The following is an 8,065-nucleotide window of genomic DNA, read 5'->3' on the forward strand; positions in this document are numbered from 1 at the left end:
ATCCACATTAGCTCACAACCACCTGTGACTCCAGTTCCAGGCGACTTGACATCTTCTGGCCTCCTTGGCACTGCATAATGCGATGCATATATGCACCATACACATAACCAAGACACCCATACACATAAAATGAAAATAAGTCTCTCTTAAACTCTTTAAATCTTTATTTTTGTTTTATGCATGTGAATGTTTTGCCTCCAGGTATGTGTGCCACCTGCATGTGGTGCCAGAGGGGGTCAAGTGTTAGGTGCCCTAGGGCTGGAGTTATAGACAGTTGTCAGCTGCCTTGAATCTGGGTCTTCTAGAATAGCAACTAATGCTCTTAACCACTGAATGATCTCTCTCAAATATATATATATATATATATATATATATATATATATATATATGCATTTTGTGTAGCAGAATTTTTAAAAAGTGTTTTTTTTGCTTTGATGAAGTTCAGTTCATTGATTCGTTATGTTCTGGACCATGATTCCACATAGGTTCCATCTTCTTGACCCAGATAGTGCCCTCAGGCAGAAAGCCGAACTATTCATAGGCCTTACCTGACTTGCTACTCGACGTGTAAAAGGGCTTTGCTTTTTAGTTTTTCATGGCAGAAGGGAAAATGTCTTCTGGTCAAAGTGCATATTGTCTCATTTGCTTTAATTTATACTGACAATATAGTAGCTATTGGTGTACAGTTGGCTGTGAGGCGCCTGCTCAATTCTTGTGTCCGTTTTCCACTGGCTTGTTGTTTTGTTCCTCACTCGGTGAGGTACAACATAGCCATGGGAGGGTGTTCCAAGCGGCATACTGTCAAACAGTTGTGTCGTACAGATGCCATAGCACATACTTACACAGACCTACGTGTCTAGGATCTAGGGTGTACGCAGGATACAGTCTATTTCTCCTTTGGTCATGACACCAAAACAATAAGAGATTAAATCAAGCATAAGGAGCTCATGCAAGGAATATGAAATTATGTGGCTGCTGGTGGTTTTTTTTTTTAACATGGCCCATTCACTATTTCACGGTAAATGCTTTTTTACAGGTTGGCTTAGGGTGAGCATTGCTATGACCAAAGCAAGTCGGGGGTTGGGTGGAGGGTTTCTTCGGCGGCGTATGCTTCCACATCACAGTTCTTCATCACAGGAAGTCAGGACAGGAACTCAAGCAGGGTAGGAACCTGGAGGCAGGAGCGGATGCAGAGGCCATGGAGGAGTGCTGCTTACTGGTTGGCTCTCCATGGCTTGCTCAGCCTGCTTTCTTATAGAGCCCAGAACCACCAGCTGAAGGATGGACCCTCACAGTAGGCTGGACCCTCCTTTGTCAACCACTAATTAAAAAGATGCCTTACAGGCAGATCTTATGGAGGCATTTCATTCATTGAAGTTCCCTCCGTTCAGATAACGTTTTTAATGTGTCAAGTTGACATAAGGCTTGCCAGCACCCAGATGTGTTGTGGCTAATCTTGACTGTCAACTTGTCATAGCTGGGAAGAAAGGCCCTCCATGGAAGAATTGGCCTCCATCAAAATGGCCAGTGGGCATGTCTATAGGAGCATTTTCTTTATTTTTAGCTGATGTAGGAGGACTCAGAGCCTGGGCTCTATATAAGAAAGGTAGCTGAATAAGCCAAGGGGAGCAATGCATAGGCACATTGCTTTGTGTTTCCTGCTTCCAGCTCCTGGTGAAGCGTAACGTGTGAAAAATGAAATCAATCCTTTCTTCCAAAAATTGCTTTTGGTCAGGGTATTTGTCAGAGCAATAGAGACGTGAACTAAGACATACAGAGACACATAACAGCAGTGAGGAGCTAACGGCCCTTTTATTGTCACCACTGAGCATCACATACTGCACAGAGCTGTGAACGCTATACCTCTGCATTTGTGGTTGTGAAACACAGGTGTGTATAAGTGACTCTTTCTTTTTCATCTTTTTTTTTTAATTAATTAGTTTAAGACAGGGTTTCTCTGTGTGGCTCTAGCTCTAGCTATCCTGGAACTAACTCAGAGAGACCTGCCTGCCTCTGCCTCCTGAGTGCTGGGATTAAAGGCGTGCGCCACCAACTGCCCAGCAGTGTATAGTGACTTTCTAATTTTGTCTGCATCCGCAATTGCTTTGGAATGTTCTAGTCTCCAATGACTGGCTTTAAAAAGAAAGAAAATAAGAAAACGAAGAAGGAAAAAAAAATGTCACCTGCCTCTAAACACCTTAGAGGTCCATTCAGCAAGGGGTGGGGTTTGCAACAGTGGAAGGAGGAGCAGAGACAACTGCTGCTTCCCCATCTGGTCTCTGATCAGACACAGTTCTCAGCAGTCTCATGAAACACTCTTCACATTTGTGCCCACCGCAGCTCCGAGAACTGCCGGTAAGCTGCTTTGTCAGGAGTAGGTGCACAGCTGCCTACCTCATGCCTGATCTAGAACTGAAATGGCATGCAAGTCATCATTTAGTCCTTCTGTTGGGCGCTGCTGTCAAATAGACTCTCAAGTTACAAAATAGTGACAGCAGCCAAGCTCTGCCAGTGTAGTTTAGAACGCAGGGGGGCAAAAAAAAAAAAAAAAAACCAAAAAAGCCCAGTGCTAGAAGCATTTTGATTAGAGCTTGCTAGCGGGGGGGGGGGGGGGGGGGCAGGGCGGGGGCAGTGCTGTATGGTTTTGGTTTGAACTTTAGGAAAGACCAAGTTTGGGAGACCAGACCACAGAGAGTTTATAAAATGAAGCCACAAAGTAGGTAGGGAAGAAAGCAGTTACGGCTTAAGAGACACCCTCCCTCACCCCTGCGCCCAAAAGTTGCGCGTGTCACAGGCAAGTGGGAGAAAGGGAGGCCGGCAGGAACTGAGGAGGAAGGAGTCAGATGAGGCCTGCTTTCTCAGAGAGTCTGGGAATCCCCAGTGCTCAGACCCCGGCTCATGGAGAGAGAGAGCAGGAGTGGTCATGGGAGGAGACCTCAAGGTGTGGAGGCAGCGTCTGATCTCCGAGGGAGTTGCCAGGGATAGAGTAGACTCGGTAGAAAAGACTACAGAACTATATAGCCTGTGGAATGGGCTCACACAGACCAGGAGCATCCTCCCAACCCCACCCCAGAGGCCCCTTCTTAGTACGAGTTAGGAAGGCTTGGTGAGAAGTCCCTGGACCAGTTCCCACAGTATTCCCAGCAGATATGGCTTGGAGGAGCTACAGTCACCATGGGAGGCTTCAGTGAGCAAAGCTCCAATCAGCCAGTCACATACCAGTGGTCAAAAACCAGAGGAGATCCCAGGCTGTGGGGCACTGCTGAGGTTGGAAGAGGAACTTTGTGTAGCCTTTACAACTTCCACATGGGATGGCTTTGGTGGAGCGCTTACCAAAAGGGAGCCAGAGTCAGCCAGGGAGGTCTAGATTTAATCTATAAATGGCTGAACAATCCAAAGGCGTAGACTGTTGGTTTACACAGTCTTCACAAATGAGGGAACGGCTCCTGGCTGTAAGTTCATTCAGTTATGGATAAAAACCATGTAATTCTGTGCCTGTGAGTTACAGAGTGTGAATATCAAAACCTCCACATCTGTGTGCATGAAAGAGAAGCCCTAAAACAGGATTGTTTGAATAACTTAATAAAGCCACTGTAATGGCGAGTCCTAACTGCTAACTTGACAAATGATGATTGTCTAGATTAGGTTGACCAGTGAGCTGTCTGTGAGGGGCCGTCTTGATTGCCTTAGCTGATCTGGGAGGACCCCTCCTGAAAGTGAGCAGCACTGTTCCCTGGATTAGGTCACCCATGAAAGAGTGGAGACAGCCGAGTGACAAGCATGCATGCGTTCGCTTCTCTCTGCTTTTGACGGTGGATGCGACTAGCTGTTGTAGGTGCTTGTTGCCTTGGCTTCCTGCCCTGATGACCTAGAATTGTAAGCTAAGTAAAGACTTTCTTTTCTACATTGTTTCCAATCAGGGCACTTTAATACAACCACAGAAAGGGAGCTACAACAGCGCCTACAGTGGAATACCAGACAGCCAGGTAATAGGACTAGATTTTTTGTGTACTAATGACATGAAATGTCCATTAAAAAAAGCAAGTGGCAGGAGGAAATGTTTAATGTAATTTATTTTAGGTGAGGAAAAAAGAGGCATATTTTGGTGTACTTTCTATTACTAAAAACACCCCCTCCCCACCCCTGCATATAAAGAAGTTTATTTGCCTAGCAAGTTCAGGCTTGGTAAAGGGTTTCTTGCTGTAGTATAGCATGGTACAGGGCACCATCACATGATAAGATAGAGTGAGTAGGCTAGTTTGTATGTTTTGTCTTCATCCAGAGACACCAGTCCTGTGCAGAGGGTCCACCTTGAAGACTTTGTCTAATCCTCTCACAGTTAACATTATCACATCAATTTGGGGATTAAATTGTATGTATGTATACACACACACACACACACACACACACACACACACACACATATCTCTTTCCTTTCTCTCTCTCTCTCTCTCTCTCTCTCTCTCTCTCTCTCTCTCATTCTACTTCACCTCTTGAGTGTGTTGAGATTTCAGGCATGAAACATGATACCTGGTTTTTGCAGTGCTGGGGTGGTATCCAGGGCTTCATGCATGTTCTACCAGCTGATCTATATACCCAGCCCCCCCCCAATACATACAAATTTGAAGGACCCCTTCAGACTATAGCTAGAGGAAAAAGGAATGGAGAAGGGGAGGCAGGCAGGCAGGAGCTTTCTTCCACAAAGGAGGTAGAAAGCCCTTATCACGTGGCTAACTGCACCCAACCTCCTCCTCCTCCTTTTATCAGGCCACTTGCCTGCTCATTCTCTCATTCATTACTCACAGTGTGGAAAAATACTTGCTGTAGGGAACTTCAGAGTTGGCTCAGGACATCCTAAGACCAAGTTCTCAGCACAAAGGAGATTTATTTGCCCCACAGGGACAGAGGGCAGGAGACAGAGGAAGAGGGAGAAGGGGAAGGGATGAAGGGAGGGGTGCTGGGTATTCATTTGTCCCAGAGGGGAACAAAGGGCTGCTTCTGGGTAGAGATGACATAGACCTGGCACATAGGAGAATGGTGGTTTATAAAGGTGAAAGGGGAAGCCCCGTGTTAGGCTGAGGTGTTTACCTGGGCATGCTAATTTGATGACCCAAAGGGGGCTTTTGATTGCTGGACTTCAACACTTTGATAGCAGGACCTTGGTAGTCAGCCTCAGGAAGACGTGGCTAAATAAGGGACTAGACCTTGGGGCTAGCTTTAGGAATGTCATCTATTGGTTTTTAGCAAGGTGGAGGGAATGGAGGAGTTGGGCAATGTTGTTCGCCATGCTCCGGCTGGCTAGAATCCCTTCACCCGTGATTGGGCTGGAATCAAAATTGTCCCACATGAAGACAGGACTCCATCTTTAAATATCTAATTAGAAGGTTGGGAAGTGGGACTTGATTCCTTCAACTTGGCTCTGAGAGACAGGTCTAACAATGATACCTTAAAATTTGTAAGTGGTTCTGTTTTATTTGAAGTAATATATTTCTGAAGAGTACATATAAGTCAGAACAGACATCTAGTCTCTCTCTCCTCTCTCTCTCTCTTTCTGTCTGTCTGTCTGTCTGTCTGTCTGTCTGTCTGTCTGTCTCTCTCTCTCTCTCTCTCTCTCTCTCTCTCTCTCTGTGTGTACATGCATGCATGTGTACTTGTATGTAGATAAAGTAGGAAGAGAGCTCTATATATGTGTGTCCCCCCCCCTTTTTTTTGAGATAGGATCTTGCAATGTAATCTAGGTTAGCATGAAACTCTCTATGTAGTTTAATTTGGCCTCAAACTAATAGAAATTCTCCTGCCTCAGCCTCCCAATTTGGTGGGATCACAAATATGAACTGTCATGCTTAGCTATGGGTCGGTTCTTGGTGCTGTTGGGCTTGCATGCCCATGATCTGTGTCTTCTACCTCACTGAGTCTCACGTATCATTTTTTTCCTTGTATCTTTCAGCTCTGGCCCCTAGTGAAGAACTGTCTCAGTAATGAAAACGTAAAACAGGATATTCACAGAAAACAAGTGTCAAGGCTGAGATGCTGGGGTGTAAGACACTAAGCAACGATGGCCACAGTCTGTTGCCTGCCTACATGGTGCCACCATGTGGCCATATTTGGTCATGTGGCACCATGTACCTTAGATGGATCATCTTTAAAATTACTTCTCCAACTATTCAAAAAAAAAAAAAAAAAAGGGAGAATGATTCACATTGTATTTTGGTACCGCATTTGGTGTAGCTTTAGTAATGATATTTAGTATTCATAATTTGTCCTGTCAAGACCATGGGTGCAGTAGGACAGTGAGACTGACTAATCAGACAAGCTGTTCAGACACCTGTGACATGTGCAGCCCATTCTCTTCCTTTCCTTCCATGTGCGCTGGGATGGCAGCAGGTCCAGTGAAGAGGTCGCACTTATCAGATGCTCCCAACCTCTGGACCGAGTATCTATAGTATATGCACTTGCTTCTCCATCCAGCAGTTAATCGTGTTCATCCTGTTATGTGGCAGACACTCAGGATAAAAATATGAACAAGCAGGCTGGAGAGATGGCTCAGAGGTTAAGAGCACTGTCTGTTCTTCCTAAGGTCATGAGTTCAATTCCCAGCAACCACATGGTGGCTCACAACCATTGAGAATGAGATCTGGTGCCCTCTTCTGGCATGCAGGCACACATGTATAAATAAATAACACATGTATACTGTATAAATAAATAAATAAAAAATATGAGCAAGCAAAAGGCTCTCTTGCTTTTTTTTTTTTTTTTAAGATTTATTACATATACAGTATTCTGCCTACATGTATGCTTGCATACCAGAAGAGGGCACCAGATCTCATTATAGATGGCTATGAGCAGCCATGTGGTTGCTGCAAATTGAACTCAGGACCTCTGGAAGAGTAGACAGTGCTCTTAACCACTGAGCCATCTCTCCAGCCCAGGCTCTTGCTTTTGTTGAATCAACTGGCCATGTGTTCGAATGAGATATGTCCCCCATTGGGCTCATGTATTTGAACACTGGAGTCCCAGTTGGGGACCCTGCTTGAAGGATGCTTTAGGAGGTAGAGCCTTCCTGGAGGATGCGTGTCGCTGGAGGAGGGCTTTGATGGTTTATAACGTCACCCTATTCTAAGTCACTCTGCTCCTTGTTGTGTTGAAGGATGTGATCTCTCAACTTCTTGCCCCTGTTGTTTTCTACTGTGCCTACTCTGCCACTATGGGGCTGTACTGGAAAATAAACGTTCTTCCTTAAGTTGCATTTGGTCAAGATGTTTTATCATAGTAACAGAATAAACAGCACAGCAGACCACAGCCATGTAATCATAATATCTATCTTAATTTGCATTCAAAGAAAGTGGAGTATGTAGAGGCCAGCACACTTGCCCTTACTGCAGGACTCTTCCAGAGCTTGCGGTTTGGAGGTGTTTATGTCACCAGTGGTTCCAAAATGAAGACATCTTTTGGGGGCAGTGGATCATAAAACCAGAAAGATCATATATTAATAACACTGCAAGATGTGTTTTAAACTTGTCTATGAGTTAACTCGTCTCTGGGGTCTCTGGTCTAGTCAAAGGTTTAGCCACCTTAAAAGCATATGGCCTGAAATAAAACCTCCATTTCCTGTAGCAAACTATAACTCTTTATTCTCTCTTGAAGTATCTCTGCAATTCCAAATAAATCATTTACATGTTTAAATGTAGGTTTTGTTATTCAAGGTGGCTGCCCTTGGAAAGATAAGACTGTCACTCACAGAAGGGGAACATGTGGCTTGGGAAGGGACACAAGGAGACTCTGCAGGGCTAGTCAGAACTGTTGGGGCACAGCGGTGCGTGTCTGTAACGCCAGTACTCAGGGAGGCCAGCCTGGTCTACAGAGAGTCCAGGACAGCCAAGACTACACAGAGAAACCCTGTCTCAAAAAACCAAAGCCGAACCAAACAAATAGTTGCCTAGTATGGTCTCCTTGGGAAGAGAAGGATGAGACAGACAGTAAGCAGGTGTGGGCGTGGCCAGTTTGAATGATTTGAGATGCGCTCTTGGGTACCAGGCTATCCATACTTGTCTGATTGCTGGCGCTA

Source organism: Acomys minous (genome assembly GCF_964271855.1).
Source record: "Acomys minous genome assembly, chromosome: 16".
Lineage (NCBI taxonomy): Eukaryota > Metazoa > Chordata > Mammalia > Rodentia > Muridae > Acomys > Acomys minous.